Genomic DNA, 16,486 nt, shown 5'->3' on the forward strand with positions numbered 1-16,486 from the left:
ATGGGTAATTCTGGGAGACTGGGTAATTTGAGGGGAAGGATTGTTGGAGGTCTTTCCAGCTATATACTGACAATGTACATGGGTACATTCTTGAGTGTGAGTGTGTCCATAATAAAATCTAGCTGTAGAACCATTCACGGGCTTCTCTGTGTGCACCAGCGTGCTAGCCATTTTACGTAGAACAGTAGGAACAGAGTAGCTGGAATAAGATACAGGAATGTTTTTGTTCAACTCAGACACTGGTTAGCGTTATTCACTCATTCTGTATTTACTGAACACCTACCCTGCGTAGCCGCTGCTCTGTACTGGGATATAGCAAGCAAGAGGCCTGCATGGTGGCTCATGCCTGTAATCCCAGCGCTTTGGGAGGCGAAGGCAGGATGATCAGTTGAGCCCAGGAATTCAACACCAGCCTGGGCAACATAGTGAAACCTTGTCCCTACAAAAAATTTAATAATTACCTAGACATGGTGGCACGTGCCTCTAGACAAAGCTACTCAGGAGGCTGAGGTAGGAGAATCGCTTGAGTCTAGCAGTTAGTTCCAGGCTGCAGTGAGTCATGATCGTGCCACTGCACTGCGCTCAAGCTTGGGCAACAGAGTAAGACTATGTCTCAAAAAAAAAAAAAAAAGTGGGAGAGGGGGTGCAAATCAGATAAAATCCCTGCCTTCATGGAGTATATGTTCTGATACTTTTGTCATAAACTGAAATTAATACGACTTATCTGTTGCCTAAACTTTGCCCAGAACAGCCAAACAGAGTCAGTTCAGCTGCACTGGGAACCGCCAAGAGCCAGATGTGGCCATGGGAAGAATATCTTTGAGAGCCTGTCATCTGGCTCCAGCTGTGTTAACCTAGGCCTGGTAGGCAGCCATGAGTTGTGTTTGCCAACTGGTGGCCAGACACTAGTGCAGGCTTAAACAATCAGCAGAATTCCTCATCCTGTGGCTGGATTCGCTGTGTGTGTCCTACAGGCGATTGCTGCTGTCCAAACCAGGGGACCCTGTGGGCAGAAACGCCCGGAAGAGAACCAAAAGTTAGCCCCTTGAAAAACCAGTCAAAGTCTCATCGGGGAACACGGAGAGGGACGCAGGAATGGGGGAAGACCAGCAACAGTGAGAAAACAGAAGTAAAGCAGATGTGGCCCTCCACCTGGCAGACCTTAATTCTAACTGAGAACTCTTGCCTGATACAGAGCGTCTGCCTCTAGCATGCCCCTGCACAAAAGCGAACAGTAGAGTTTGCCTGTGAAGAAATTTTTTTTTAAGATATTATTTTTTACATTGTTGCCCCTTGGTGAGAAGCATTTATGATGCTTTATTGGTTTCACCCAGACAGAGATTTCCATAAAAAGTATTCATTCCCACCTTTTGGAAGCAATTAGATCCCCACAAACAGGCTATAACTTTCAAATGTCTGTTATATCTGACTTCAAAAATAAGTATATAAGTAAATAAAATGCTTCAGCCTGCCTGCATGTGGAAGATTTTTTTTATAAACTGTAGAGTTGCTGGTTTAATGTACCAGGCAAGTCCTGCTAGCACACGGGAAAATAATAGATTCTGATCGTCCATTGTCCAGCATGTTTCTAATACCACAGTAGTTGCTCAGTAAATGTTTGTAAACTGAGCTGAATGAGGAAAAATTCCAGTGAACATGCTGACTTGCAAGAATGGTAATTAAAAATTAGCACAGTTATTTCAAATCATAAGTGGGAGAAACAACCCACCATTTAGTGCCCCCCAAAAGTAAAAGTTCTAATTGGAATAAGCTTAGGATTTTTTTTTTTAATGTCCACATCTAAAGTCTGATGATAACAGAAAGCACAAGATGGCAGAGATTAAGGTTTTCAGGGAGACTTCTCTTGGGGCTGAACAGATACGTCCATATGAGAACATCTTTATCATGGTGAGGTTCTTGGTGGTTTTTCAAAGAAGTCCCACTCTGAACAGATAACAACAACAACAAAATCACTGAAGTGGGGAAAATTCAAAAGATGCTAGTTTATGTGTCAAAATCAACTTTTGCATTCTAACTGCATTGTGTAAATTTGCTGTGCAGGAAACATAAGTGAAGCCATTTGGTTTTGTGGCATTGGTGTGGGTTGGCTCAGGGGGTGGGGATAAGGTTGAGGCATTGATATAGTAAGAGGAGAGCCAGATGGTTGTATTACACATCTTTTGTGTTCTTGTTTGCTTCTTAAAGCAGTTGCAGAATTTTGCCCTTGGCGATATTTTCTTCGTGCCTGTGTGTTCTGCTATGAATTTACTTTTGTCAGAGTACTTTGAAAGAAAAGCCTTGCTCAGAAAAAAAAAAAAAAAAAAATTATGTTATAAACTTGTGAAGTCAACAGTGTGTTCATAAAAATATTTTTTTAAATGTTAAGAATGTTAGTAAATAGTTGAGAGAATCAGCTTTTCTTTTTTCTTAGTGCAGTGATTTCGACCATGTTTCATGTCAATTCAGGGAAAGAATTTTTGCAAAATTATGAATGTGCAGTTGGTGATGGATGGATGGATGGATGGATGGATGGATGGATGGATGGAGATGGATAGATGAGTAGACAGATACATGGAACAGATACATTGTTATTCCAGTAGGGATGAGGCCTATCTGATTAGAGATTTAACTTTTTCCATTACTTACAGCAAGCCCTCAGGTTGTGGTTAACCTCTTGTGTTTTATCAGCAAGCCTAACTTGGTGGTAAGTTGAGTGAGAGTGGGTTACGGTAGGTTGGTGAGTTTTGGTTGACATTTGTTAGAATTGCTGTTACACCACCATTGAAATTTATATGTATTCCCTACTAAAAGGAAATTCTATTTTGCAGTCACCAGTGGCAAGGGATATTTAAGATGTTCTAATGCATGTAAGGGCTGATATTTTATCACCAAATGCTTTTAATAAAGAGTTGCTTTGGAGCCATCCCTCCCTCACCCCCACTCGCACACTGTGGCAGAATGCTTCAGAATAATTTAATGTCCTTTTTACAGTTCCAGTTTATTTTTTTTTCCTTTGCTCAAATGAGAGAAGAGCAAATATATAGGATCCTTGGGCGACGGTTTATTCTCCTGTTGTGCACAGATTTCCAGTTTTAGTTGGAACCTGCAGTCCCTGATGAGAAAACAGGAAACTTACAGTCCTAACCTTATTGAAATCTCTGCCGGGTTTAGTCACAAGTCTGAGACGACTCCTTCCAATAATGAAGCCATTGTACGCATCATATCTGATCAGTTCTTGAAATGTTTTAGTAAGTCTATCTTACAACATTATAAGAAGATAATCAGCAGCCTTAGAAGGTCCCCATCTGGACTGTAGAGTTCTTTTACTGAAAGATGTTTTGCCTTTTTGAGATAGCTCTCGCGTTTCATCATCTGTTCCGCCGAGATGAAGTGCATATGAAAAGTCAGTGACTCTGAATCCATCTGTTGTTATTATTTTCCACTGATAATTGGCTTGAACAATGAAATGTCTGTGTCTGCAGCCTTTGAAACTGTACACCCTGTTTATTTTCTGGAGGTCTCGCTGCAACTACGCCCCCCCCATCTTTCCCCCTGCATTTTCTCTCAAGCTTACAGCGAGTGGCGCTTGTGTGAGGATGACATCTTTGACTCTGTGCATCAGTATGTGTCACTCAGCATCTAAAGCTTGCATACGGATTTTTGTCACAATCCCTGTGTCTGTGCCGTTTGCTCCCGAATCCGGCGCTCTTTCAGCAAGGAGCTTAGCTGGGCCACAATGCATGGATCCCTTACCTGGATTGTCGTCTTTATTTCACCGTCCTCATTAAAATATTAATTTAGGGTACAGTATCTAATACTTATGGAATTAGATGCTACCTATAATTGTATAATATATTCAGTTGCGTCCAGGTTTGCATGATACAGAGCATTAATATTGGATTCTACTAACATCACTTCCATTAGCTTACTCAACCAGTATGAGATATAGATGAGCTGGGAAGCATAACTACCCTCAAAACTGCCAAAACAGTCATTAGAAGCTCCATGGGGATGGACAGAGGCTTTCTCACAGTGATATAATGATTAAATTTTGTTCTATGGTTTATTTGCAGCAAGGTTAGATCACTATCTTCTATGGACGTGGGTTATCTAACACCTTATTTGGAAGGTCATTTCAAGGCAAAAAGAGTGGACAAAATCAGCACCTTCAGTTTCTGTGGTCACCCCTCTTAGAGAACCTGTGTTTTATTCTCTGGGTCTTTGGGTGTCTTTTTATTTTGTTTGTCTTTTCTCCATGCTATGCCATAATATATGTTTGAAATAAGTTTTGTGTTTGCTGGTTTGTTTGTAAATATATTTTAAAACTTTTCAGTGATGATCTGCACCTTTTACAGTAGAACGATTTGGCCAGAAAACAGTTTTGTGTTAATAAATTAAAATTGCTTTTGAAATAGAAAGCTGCCCTATTTCCCTTGGCTAGGATAATCACAGCATTCTCGAAGGCTGTGAAGGATCTGTGACCTATCCTTTTTAGTCCAAATACAGTAATAATATAGACGCATCCTATAGCATAGCCCTGCTGGATTTGGCCCCAGAGTACTGTATGGCATTAGTAAGTAGTAGACGAACATAATCTTATTTATGTTTCAATCGAAATCATTTAATACTGCAAAAGTTATTAAAAAATAATTAAGTTACTAAGACCAACATGTAGCTGGAACGTAGAATGAGAGGTCAGTGTGAGTTGATTCCATAAGCTGAGAAAAGGCAGTGGTGGATTCCTAACACTGGCATGTTTTTCCTCTTGCTTAAATTCCTGGATTGTAAGGACAAATTATGTTGAGGTATGGCATATTGTCTGCCGAAATGGAGAAAATTGTTGACTGTAATTATGTTATTTAATTGAAATTATAAGTGGTTGAGGCCACTCAGTTAAAAGCATCCTTTCTAATATAGGGGTAATGTTTTTAAATGAGTGGTCATGGATTGGTGACATTTGAAAGGCAGGCATTTGGGATATATTTTTGGAAAACTCGAATTATTTTCCTTAAATGATTAGTGAACTAGAGAGTATAGTTAAGTAGCATATTTTTGCTTATTCTCTTTAATTAGATATGCATGAATGTATTATGTGTGAGTATATATGCACATATATATGTATATGTGTATATTTTTATATGTGCACTTTATATACATATATCAAACAGATTATCAAACAGATCTTTGTAGGTACGGAGTCACAGGTATCAATTTACGACGTGACAAAGCAGAGAAACAAGACGCGTATCTCTGACAATTGTGACTAAACAAACTGATTGTTTAAAACTCTCATTGAATGTTAGAGATTGAAATGCAACCCAGAGCAGAACTCCAGGGATGGGTATACTACAAGTTCTTTTTGGAGTAGCTGGAGATACAACAATAGCACTCCCCCCGCCACCCCCCACGAGTGAGTTCTTAATTACTAATGAATACAATTCATTTTAATTGTTATTATAGCAACATAACATTTAACTGTCTCCTGTTTGTTTAGTGGTGTCCCCTGGAATAGGCAGTGTCTCCTGTCAGAGCGAGGACAGGTAGAAGGCACAGCGGGCGTCTGATTGAGCCAGTTATTCATTTGCTGAGTGTTTGTGTTTATGCAAAGGGGCCTCTTCCTGCATATTTAATCTAGAGTAAGGCAGTGGCTTTTGTTGTGTTTAGCCCACATACCTTCAGTCCTTCCTCACACTGCCGCCAGCCTGGGAGCCCTGAGAGCCAGCAGGCTTCCAAGCGCCTGTAGTTTCTCCCTTACAAACTCTCAACTTTCTTCCGTTGTGTGAAAATTGCCTCTCCCGCCCCAAAGCTTTGCCTCCTCACCATGAACGGGTAAGTGTGTGTGAAGCCAAGGCTGACACTTTTGTTTCATTTTACTAATGTTGAGAGGGTACTTTGCTGCCCTTCTGGGCGCCTCCTGAAAGCAGTCCTGGTTCCTGGGCCGTTGTCAGCTTCTGGCTGCATTGAAATAGACAAGTACAGGTGCCTCTTAGGAAATGTGGCTGAATTTTGAACTTGCAGAGAAAGGCTCGTGAGGACTAGAGGGAATTAAAAAGAAAAGAGAGAGAGAGAGCAGCTTTATTATTCTTTGTCCTAACAAATCCTGTTTTGTAACTATCCTGCAGATAATGCTGCCATTGTTTGCTAAAAAGCCTTCAAACAGTGTGTAAGACTGAACTGTAAGAAAACAGAAACTCTGCCGCTGTATTGTCTATACCCGGGCCAGGGTCCTCCCCGAAGGTCTGTGCCGGAATAGGAAAGGTTTTCTTCTGTGGAAATCGAATCGTCTCTTCATTGATATTAATAGCACACTAGAGATGTTGGCCATGATGCTCAGAGAGGCGGTCGGGAGGGAAGGAAATCTGATCTTGCTGGGGGGAAAATGACAGCCTCTTGGCCCCACGGTGGAGGAGACATCATCCAGGCTCCGTGTGCATAATGGCATCCTGGCTTAACTGTTTGCTCTAGGAATTTTAATCTTGAGCTGTTTGTTTTACTATCTGGGGTCTTGCTATTTTTTGTTCCTGTACTGTCTTTAGAAAGCACCATATTCAGGGGCTAATCCAGTCTTTTTTTAAAGTGAATTTTTAAAAAAAGACTCAGAGAAATTCATGTACTGTACACTTAGATAATTCTGGGGTATGATGGGGGTATTCTGCCTTCTTTATGAGGGTAGAGTGTTATTTCAAAAATAAGTTGCCACAATTAACAAGGGTGAACCATCCAAGGAAGATATGTCCTGTGTGAAGATATTTCAGGGTGTGGGAATTATGTCCAGGCTCTAAAAGAAGGAGTTTTCCTGACCAGTTAACTGTTGCCTCTGTTTGAGTAACTCTTTTCAACAGAAGAGTGTGCTGTTCCCCCGCAGGTTGGAAACTGTGAGAATTTAAATAAAATTTCATCAACCTTATTAAAATATGTAGGGACTTGTGTCTTCTTGGGTACAAATCAGTCTAGAGACTTAGAAGCATTTATTAACAGTGAGGCTGCTGAAGGTTTTTAATAACAAAATTACAAATACTCTATCTAATTGTAAGTATATGACTTTTATACTTGGTTTTTAAGGGGAAAAATACTTTTTTTTGAGGCAAAGTAACTCCGTCAGAGCACCTTCTGTGATTAGCGCTATTGTATTCTTAAATTTTGATTGATAGAGATAATAGTTTTCACTTAAAAATACAGACAGGTACTTTAACTTTCCATGACAATAGCTATTTGCATTTCTTTTATCTTTTTGTTTAACATTTGTGGGGGTTGGGATGGATTTGATTATTAACTCTTATTGCACACTAAAGGTGAATCTAAAACAAAGGCTTTGTTAGAGCTTCAAAGGGAAAACAGCAAATATTGTTTTTAGGTTTCAACATTTAAAGGCTGTTAAAGGATACCTATAAAATATTTTCACATGACCACGGCTAGGGTTTTCCTTTTCTGTAAGGTAGGAGAGAGTCATTTTTCCAAATGAGATGGGCCGATGTGGAGTTAGTGGGGGGCTGCCAGTCTGAAGTAATTTCACGGGCAAGCATCGACTGGGGTTTACTGCACCACGTGGCTTCATGTGTAATATTTTATGTTTTTGCTCTACTAGAATGGACTCCAAAGTTAGGTACTATGATCTGATGAGGGCCCCAGAGGATGAGGAGAAAGGAAGTAAAATGTTACTTGCAGGGATAGGAGGGAGATTTGGAGAATGATGGATTCAAAGTCACACATTTCTTTGATAGAGACAAGTAAAAGAAGTGTAGTGTTTGTGAAGCTGCAAGCCTGGGTAGCGTCCAACTTTGCCTCTGGTCTCAGAGACCCCGACTGCACAGCAGCTTCTTCCTTCCTTTTCTTTCCTGTTTCCTTCCTTTATTCTTTTCCTTTCTTTTTCCCCTGTTTTTCTCTATTTTTTCCTTTCTCCCCTTTTTATTTTCTTCCTTCTTTTCTTTCTTCATGCCCCACCTTCCCCACTTTTTTTTTTTTTTTTTTTTGGCAAATCTGACTCAGTATTTGAAGTCTTAAGGGCATAGAACAAACTTTGAGATTGATTTTGGAGTAGATTTTCTTAAATACGGAAGATAAAGTGACCCTTGTCTTATATTTTTCAATAGTCAAATATATGTCGATGTCCTTCTACTTTCTAAGAAGTCATTGAAAAACAAGATATTAAAGCCCACAGGAGATAAGATTCCCTATTTAAAGAGGCAGCGAATTCTTGGAAATTGGCTTATTTGGACCAGTTTTTGCCAATGAGTACAAGCCGTTTGATTGGAGGATTTGAGGGTGTGGGAAGTTTGAACCATGTTCCTTCCTCAGTTTCCTAATAAGAAAGTGTCCTCTAGCCATAGACCTACTGAACTGCCCGCCTAATCACCACCCAGGGGTTCACTTTGCTCATCTTTGCATCTTTAATAAGACTGGCACACAATAGGTTCTCAGCCAGTATTGGGTAGGCTGAAGGTTGAGATGAACTATGTTGGGCATACTTCAGAGTTGCTTTTGCACAGTTATATAAGATTCAGTATAATGGAGAAATCTTAATGCAGATAATTTATTTTAGCTGTCAAGAAAGGGAAGGGGAAAATACTATAAATGGGGAAAAACGAGCCGATATTGTTCATTTTCAGTTTTGTGAAATGAGATTGCACCTCCACATTTACCTGCAACTCAGTTCCAAGCAGGACATACTAGTGGACACTGTGTATTATGTGTCACACAGATTAAATTAAGGGCAAAATATACCCATAGAAAGTATGATATTGAAACACTATAATAATGTGAGGGTTCTTTAGAATAACAGCCCTAATTCGGGAGGAGGGGTGGTTGGGGAGGCAGAGAAAGAGGAATGTACATTTAGTGTCTGACCCTAGAGTTCGCAGTAGAAATTTGTGTCCTGGACATGGTTTTTGTGGTCACTGTGTAGCTTCAGGTAGATGACACTGTTGCAATCAATAGTGAAGAGGCCACGGAACAATTCTAGTGTTCACAGAATCTTAACTGTTGCAGAGAATGACATAAAGGAAAATAAGTAATTTCTGTTTACCGTATCCTTGGCTCACTTTTAAAACCTAAAACCAGTAGGAAACTTAAAAAAGAAAGAGAAAAAGAAAAAAAAAAAACGCAATTCGTATGGAGACAGCATTTTTTAAAAGAAGACAAGTGGGCTGGAGGGGAATGTATTTCTTTTATCTTTTTTTTTTTAACCTAAAAGCTTTGCATAATCATTTAATTTTAGTTTTGGTGCTTGTGCTGCCGGTAAGCATACAGGTAAATAGTTGATCTATTTGATAAGTAAAAGTGATTTAAAGAAAATAGCAAATATAGTATTGGAAAGGGAAGTTTTATGCTTTGGAAAAAATGAAACGCATATTTTTCTGCTAGTTGTTGGTTTCCAATTCTTCTAAGCTAGTAATGAGGCAGACTCGGGCCCCAGTACTACCCCCTAATTTTCTTGTCTATTATATTGACACATTTCATTTAATTTAGCATGATGGCAAACAGCTGTTGAACTATTAATCTTTTCTCAGCAAAACTAGAAAAATGTCTTTTAGATTACTTTGTTAATGTATACCTTTTCTAAAAATGAAAATCAACAGAAATAAATGAATGAGTGGCCAGTCGTGCATGTGCACCAAAATTTATGGAACTTCAAAATAGAGAAAGATAGAGATTATATCCTACTGCCAATTTTTTATGTGTAAGTGAAAATTAAATGTAGTCAGTTTTGTATTGTTTTAGTATTTATAAATTGGAGGGTCAGTTGTATGATTTTGTTGTAATTCTTCCCCCAGTATCCCTAGGGGAAAAAAATGATACTTGTAAAATCTGAGGCTGAAGCAGCTTCTATTTTTGTTCTGTGTTCACTTAAACACACTATACTGTGTGGATAGGTGAGTAGAAAAACAGGTCTGGTGTTTACCTGAAAATATTCTGCAAGTTCAAATGCAGCGCTGGAGATAACTTTATTCCAAGTAGGCATTTTCAGCAGTTTTTTTAAAAAATTAAATTTTAATGAGGTCCAGTTGTTTGCCAGGCCTATATGATAGCAAATCTCATCTGCATTGCAAAGTCTAATACTATAGGTCTGACTGCCAAACATGCAAAAATAGACACAGCTCAATAGATAAACATATAAATTAGTTTACAGTGCATGTATTGGAGAACATCTCAAGTAAAAAGGAGAGAGAAAAAGGCATTCTTGCTTTGAATTGAGAAGGATCTGCCAAAGTTCACTTGCTTTACATTTAAGATTTGATGAGTGGTAGATGTAGAAATTTCTGTGTGTGCTTTGTATGTACGGAGCTCTGATTTGTGTAGAGTGGGTCTCTGCAGATCTTAGCTCTACCTTGAGGACTTGACCATCTTTGCTCTGTTTTTCTTTCTTATCATTGCTTGCCCTGAAATAGACTTCTCACCACTGGAGAAACCAATCTTGGGGACATACATCAGCAGTAAAGCACACGATTTTCATTTTCAATTTGAATTGTTTTGTGTAAAAACAAAAAGGTTTTGGTCAGGCTGCAAAATAGTAATTTTAAGTCCCAGAGCTAGGGTTTTTCCCCACCCAAATGGTGAACATTTATGGTGAAAACCTCCAATTTCCTCTTACAGTAAACATGAAAATTATGATTTCACTCAGAGCCTGCATCTTTTTCCAATCTTAATGGCAAGAATCTGCATACACTTGCTTGTGGAAATGTCATAAATTGGCCTTGGATCAATTCCTCAAAGATAGTACACACCAAAGTTCCACTTTCAAATTTTTACCCCTCGTGAAATAAGATTTTACTCTTCTCAATGATGTTTGCCTTTCCACATTCAGGGCTGACAGCAGAGGGATAAGCAGGGATATCTTCCTATAAAATTAAACCACTTCATTACATATTATTCTGAAGAGTGAGCAAAAAGATATGAACATTTTAGTAAAATGATGATATGATTTCGCCACCTTAAAAATTATATGAGCATTTGGTCAATGGATATGGAATGAATCCTGTACCCTCTTAGTAACTTGATCTAAATTAATAAACAAATGTTTTTCTTTTCACTTGTGCCATATGTTGATCCCAGTTACATGGGCAGAAAGAGGCAGCTTGTAATGTTTCTTAAAGGATTAAACACTGTTTTGCATACGGGAGTATGCAGATGCAGGAGTAGATGTGGGGTAAAATGTGTTCCATGGTTTCTTTGTGTTTTAGGAAGCTTGATTTCAATTGTTTGTTTCATGTGACATGAACCTTTTTTATTTAACTTAGTAGCTCCCGTAGATACATGCTAGGAGAAAAACATTCTGTGAACAGCTTTCACTAGCAATTAACTCCCTGCCCCTCCCCAAACTGAAAATGGTGCTGCTTTCATTCATTTTGAAAGGTCCAAAGTGGCAGAAAGCATGTTGTCTACAAGACCTAACTCTCTTCCAAAAGGGAAAAAAATAACTCTCTGCTTTAATGAAATAAGGGATGTTGTGGATGTTAACCAAACAGAGACACGTTCAAGTGGCAGTCTGGTTTCCAAAAACAAAGGCCTACGAGTCACATATTATTCTACGTGAAAATAAATTGATAGACAACAAGATGAGAAAAAGTTGATACACAACATTTGAAATGTTTCACCTTGACTTTTTCCCCCCAAGTAGATTTTGTTGTCTTGAAGAGCTCAAAGGCATATGGTCCAGATAAGTAGAGATTCTTGGGACTTGTTTTTATTAACCCTGAAAGTCATTTGCCATTAAATAGAATTGAGTTCTTTTGTTGTTTCGCTTGTGTCTGTCCTTGGCAGAGGTGGTTGCTACTTCTCTTGACATTCAGATTTTGATGTTCTCTTTTGTTTTCAGGGTAAGACGTGACCTTTTGAGGTGACTATAACTGAAGATTGCTTTACAGAAGCCAAAAAAGGTAAATGCAAATGTGATTAGTGAAGTTATATCCAGGGCTGTGTCTTTTGCCTTCCAGGCATTTTAATTCAGTTGTTTTTTGGTCTGTATTTGTCAAATAAACGTGTTTATTTGCGTGTGAGTACATATGTGGTGTATTTTTGAAAGTCCTAAGAAAAACCGTTGCCCTTAAGAAATGGTCTACAGATTCACATTTTCCCCCCAAATATTATCAAACTCTTCTCTTTTTGTTGAAGCTGAACTTATTTTTATTTTTTAAATTTATGTTTTGCTTGTTGACTTGGTAGGTTTAAAGTTAGAAAGGAATATTCACATCACAAAAGTGGTGATTCATAAAATTAACTTGCTGCAAACAAGAGTAACGCATGTCAGTATTGTGTGCTGAAGTGGTGTCATCCGATTGATGTTCATCTGGCGGCTTTATAATCACCTTCTTTCAGAAATTAACAGTCAGGCACCATAGCAACACGCCACATTGGTGTAACTGCTGAGCAGTGTGAGGCACATCCCTGTAATGTCAGCACTAGGCTGCCTTGTTCTCTTGACCTTGCTTGAAAATCAAATGAGTACTTGATTTTAAAATTAGAAGTTTTCAGAGAGACTAATGTAGCTTAATGAATTAAAGCCAAATTTAATGTTTTCAAATTCACTTTTGGGAGGGGGAATGAAAAAGTACTCCAGTTAAAATGGTTATGGATGCTACATATTTACTTGATTTCAGAAGTACCTCTCTGATAAAGGCGGTGATCATCTTACACAAGATAATTCTTCCGGTCATTTTAACATCCGATATTTCTCAAGCAGTAGCATCTTCGTTTCATTTAGAATTTTGGCCTTTAATAGTTCCATTCGCTTTAGTAGATTTGTGTCTGTTTAAAAACAGGGTACCTGCCCGCATGGTTGAACAAAGCCTTTGCTGAGCTTTTACTGAAGTTTATGTATTTGCCAGATACAGACTTCTTGTTGAGTTGAACAGGGTTTTTTTGTGGAACTTTCATAATGTGAAGAATCTTTGGTCAGATTTTGATAAATCTCACCTGGAGCTTGGGGGAGTTCTAGAATGCATATATATAAAGGGTATGGATTTGTTTTTGTAGTTGCATTCTGGCACATTTAATTTGGGCCAGAAAAATCAGACTTCCATCATTTCACCTTCTATATTGTTTAAATGAAACCTTTGCAGGGTCTACCTAATTGTGTTTCAAAGAGGAGAAACATATGTTTCAGATGTTTCGGCATGGAAGGAATTGATTCCCAACCAGTAATTGGGATTATCAAGTCACAACAGAACACTTCCCTTTGCTGAGGCTCAATTTTCTTTTTCTTTTCTTCTTTTTTCTTTTTTTGAGACGGAGTCTCGCTCTGTTGCCCAGGCTGGAGTGCAGTGGCAGGATCTTGGCTCACTGTAACCTCTGCCTCCTGGGTTCAAGTGATTCTCCTGCCCCACCCTCCCGAGTAGCTGGAATTACAGGCACTCGCCAGCACACCCAGCTAATTTTTGTGTTTTTAGTAGAGACAGGGTTTCACCATGTTGGTCAGGCTGGTCTCAAACTCCTGACCTCGTGATCCGCCCACCTCAGCCTCCCAAAGTGTTGGAATTACAGGCATGAGCCACCACACCTGGTCTGAACTTTCTGATCTTTAAAAGGAAGGCATGAATCTATATCAGGATCTGCAAACTTTTTCTGTCAAGGGCCACATAGTAAATATTTTCTGTTTGTAGGGGCATTCAGCCTCTGTTGCAGTTACTCAGCAAGGTGGTAATTTGCTGTCTCCTGGTCTCTGTAATCTCTCAGAGTGATCTCAATCCAAGATGCTGCTCATGCAAAGTGGTGCCACATGTTTAACTCATCTCCTACTGTCAGCAGAGTTTCTGGCAAAGCTGAAAATTATGATTAAATAGGCCAGGCATGGTGGCTCATGCCTGTAATCCCTGCACTCTGGGAGGCTGAGGTGGGTGGATCACCTGAGGTCGGGAGTTCAAGACCAGCGTGGCGAAACACGGTGAAACCCCGTCTCTACTAAAAATACAAAAATTAGCTGGACGTGGTGGCAGGCTCCTGTAATCCCAGCTACTCAGGAGGCTGAGGCAGGAGAATCGCTTGAACCCAGGAGGTGGAGCTTGCAGCGAACCAAGATTGCACCACTGCACTCCAGCCTGGGAGACAGAAGGAGACTCTGTCTCCAAAAAAAAAAAAAAAAAAAAAAAAGATTAAACAAAGCTGAAAAAGTGGTAGAAAAGATGAAAAGTTTAGCCAGAGAGTTGGCTTATCCATACAGCTCCAAATACAACCTTCACTGACGGGTTTTCATTTGTTGTTTGTATTGGTTTTGTGTTTTTTGTAATCACCTGTAAGCATGAATTATTTTTCTTCTGACTCAATGTCTTTATAATGTCCATTCTTTCACCTATTACCTGAAAATGGAAATACAGTCCCCACCCCCCCCAAATTCTGTAATATTATTGAAAGTTAAAAATATCATAGGTCAAGGGAAAATTTGGAAAGAAATGTTTCTAGAAATGTGTGATTGGCATTGCCTGAGAAAGATAGTCCATATTACCAAAAAAAAAAAAAAAAAGTTTTCTTCATAATCACTATCAAGTGCATGATCTATTATATTATTTAATATCGTGCAAATAAGGCCCTTCCTTGTAAAATTTCTTGATCATAAAAGTATTTTATGTGCTCAGTCTCTATAGTTGTTCTCTACTTTCAGCTTTTTTTGTTGTCTTTGTCTTTGTTCTGTATACATTGTCTTTGTCTGTTCGGTGTTGCTAGAAAGGAATACCTGAGGCTGGGTAATTTATAAAGAAAAAAAATTTGTTTGGTTCATAATTCTGCAGACTGTACAAGAAACATGCGGCAGCATCTGCTTCTAGTAACGACCTCAGGAAGCTTCCAGTCATGGCAGAAGGGGAAGTTTGGAAGAGGCGTGTCACATGACAAGAGAAAAAGGAAGCTTGGAGGGAAGGGGAGCCAGGCTCTTTTTAACAACCAGATTTCTCATGAACTAATAGAGCAAGAACTCAGTCATTACTTTGGGGAAGACTCTGAGCCATTCATGAGAGATCTGCCCCCATGACCCAAACACCTTCTATTGGCCGGTCCTCTGACAATTGGGGATCAGATTTCAAGATGAGATTTGGAGGGGATGGATTTCCAAAGTATATCATACATCATCTTCAGTATTCCTATTCCAAGTGAACATTTCATTACTTAACACTTTTTCTTTTACAGTATCCATTCCATCTGTGTTTTGATGCTAATTTCAAATTTTGGGGAGAAATAAGTTAGGGTATATAGACTCAAGTAGTATACATAATTTTTACTTTTGAACAAGGTAAAAGATCTTTCAAAGACTAATTTGTATATATCTTGATCTCTTATCTAGGAAGAAATAAAAGGGAAATATATAATTTAAAAAGATGTTTCAAGTGAGTATAGTGGTTAGCATTTCTTCCTGATGAGTAAGCCTTAAATGAGAAGACCTTGCCATCCAACAATGGACAAAAAAATCAGCATCATCTTTCACACTGCAAGAAGCATGTAGACTTCAGATGCCAGGAGCTTCTCAGTAAATAACACGCCCCAAATTTGAAACCGGGGAATTATTAACAGTCAGTATAGATGCACAGAAATATGCCTACAAAGGTACTATGGAAATAACTGATTATATACATAAAAGTAGCCAAGCAAATTCAGAAAACCAGATGAAGCGATTTTGAAAATTTAGATTCTAAGGTCTGAAGAGTCGTAAATAACAGTCATCATACTCGGTAGTGATATAACAATTTTCTTCCAACTAGATCTGAGTGCTTTACAAAATGGGTCTGGTTGCTGGCATTCCTAAGAGGTAGCTGGCAATTCTTATAATTCCCACTTTACAGACTGGAAAAATGGTCCCGTTGATGATAAATAGTTTACCTAAGGTCATCCAGAATGTCAAGATGGAAACTAAAGAGAGACGCACTGGTCACAATTATACAGATGTCATTCTATTATGGTTGCCTTGGTTTGGTGATCTAATAAAGGTTTATGTGGCATTTTTCCCTGCCTCCCTTCACCATTGATAATTTACCCTCATGCATTTGCTTAAAATTCAAATCCAATTTGTAAAATTCGTCATCTTATATTCAGTTCTGAATGGCATTGAGAGTTGAAGATAATCATCAAGACCGTATAGATTACAATTAAAATGGTTATTTTTAAACATTAGGTATCTCCAAGCTTCACATTTTATGTGTTGGTTCAGTTTCTTTTTAAAGTCAAGTTATTTGAGAGAAAATTAAAAAACAATCAAAAGGAAGTATAATCATTGCAATTCTCCCCCCATCCCTAATTTGAGCTGTTTTATGTTGGATGAAGGAATATAAATGCATCCTTATAGATAACATTCATCGTGTCTTACCTATTATAAATTATTTCTTGGTGAAAAATAAAGCTAAAATGCTCTTCATTTATTTGAAGTATAAGTTCCTTTAAAAGTATATATGTGAGTGATTTGAATACTTACCTAAAGACAACAGCAATTCTGAGCTAAACCCATTCAAAACTACCTTTTTATAGTAGTTAGCATTTGAATTATGTGACTGTTAATTAAGGAAGATGTTAT

At 38.5% G+C, this 16,486-nt stretch overlaps 1 protein-coding gene across 9 annotated transcripts in view; it reads left to right on the forward strand.

Annotated features, from left to right (window-relative positions):
- Positions 1–16,486, forward strand: part of FOXP1 (forkhead box P1) — a 628,854-nt gene that overhangs the window by 268,863 nt on the left and 343,505 nt on the right. For 7 of the 9 annotated variants that reach the window (XM_038002507.2, XM_007984973.3, XM_007984975.3 and 4 more), the window contains one exon: positions 11,813–11,873. The exons of 1 other annotated variant lie outside the window; for it this stretch is intronic. The gene's annotated coding sequence lies outside the window, so the exon portion shown is untranslated. Of the gene's footprint in view, positions 1–5,643; positions 5,830–11,812; positions 11,874–16,486 lie in introns of those variants that run through there. One more of the 9 variants, XM_038002510.2, reaches the window with a different exon arrangement.

The sequence above is a fragment of the Chlorocebus sabaeus genome, chromosome 22, assembly GCF_047675955.1.
Source record: "Chlorocebus sabaeus isolate Y175 chromosome 22, mChlSab1.0.hap1, whole genome shotgun sequence".
Taxonomy (NCBI): Eukaryota; Metazoa; Chordata; class Mammalia; order Primates; family Cercopithecidae; genus Chlorocebus; species Chlorocebus sabaeus.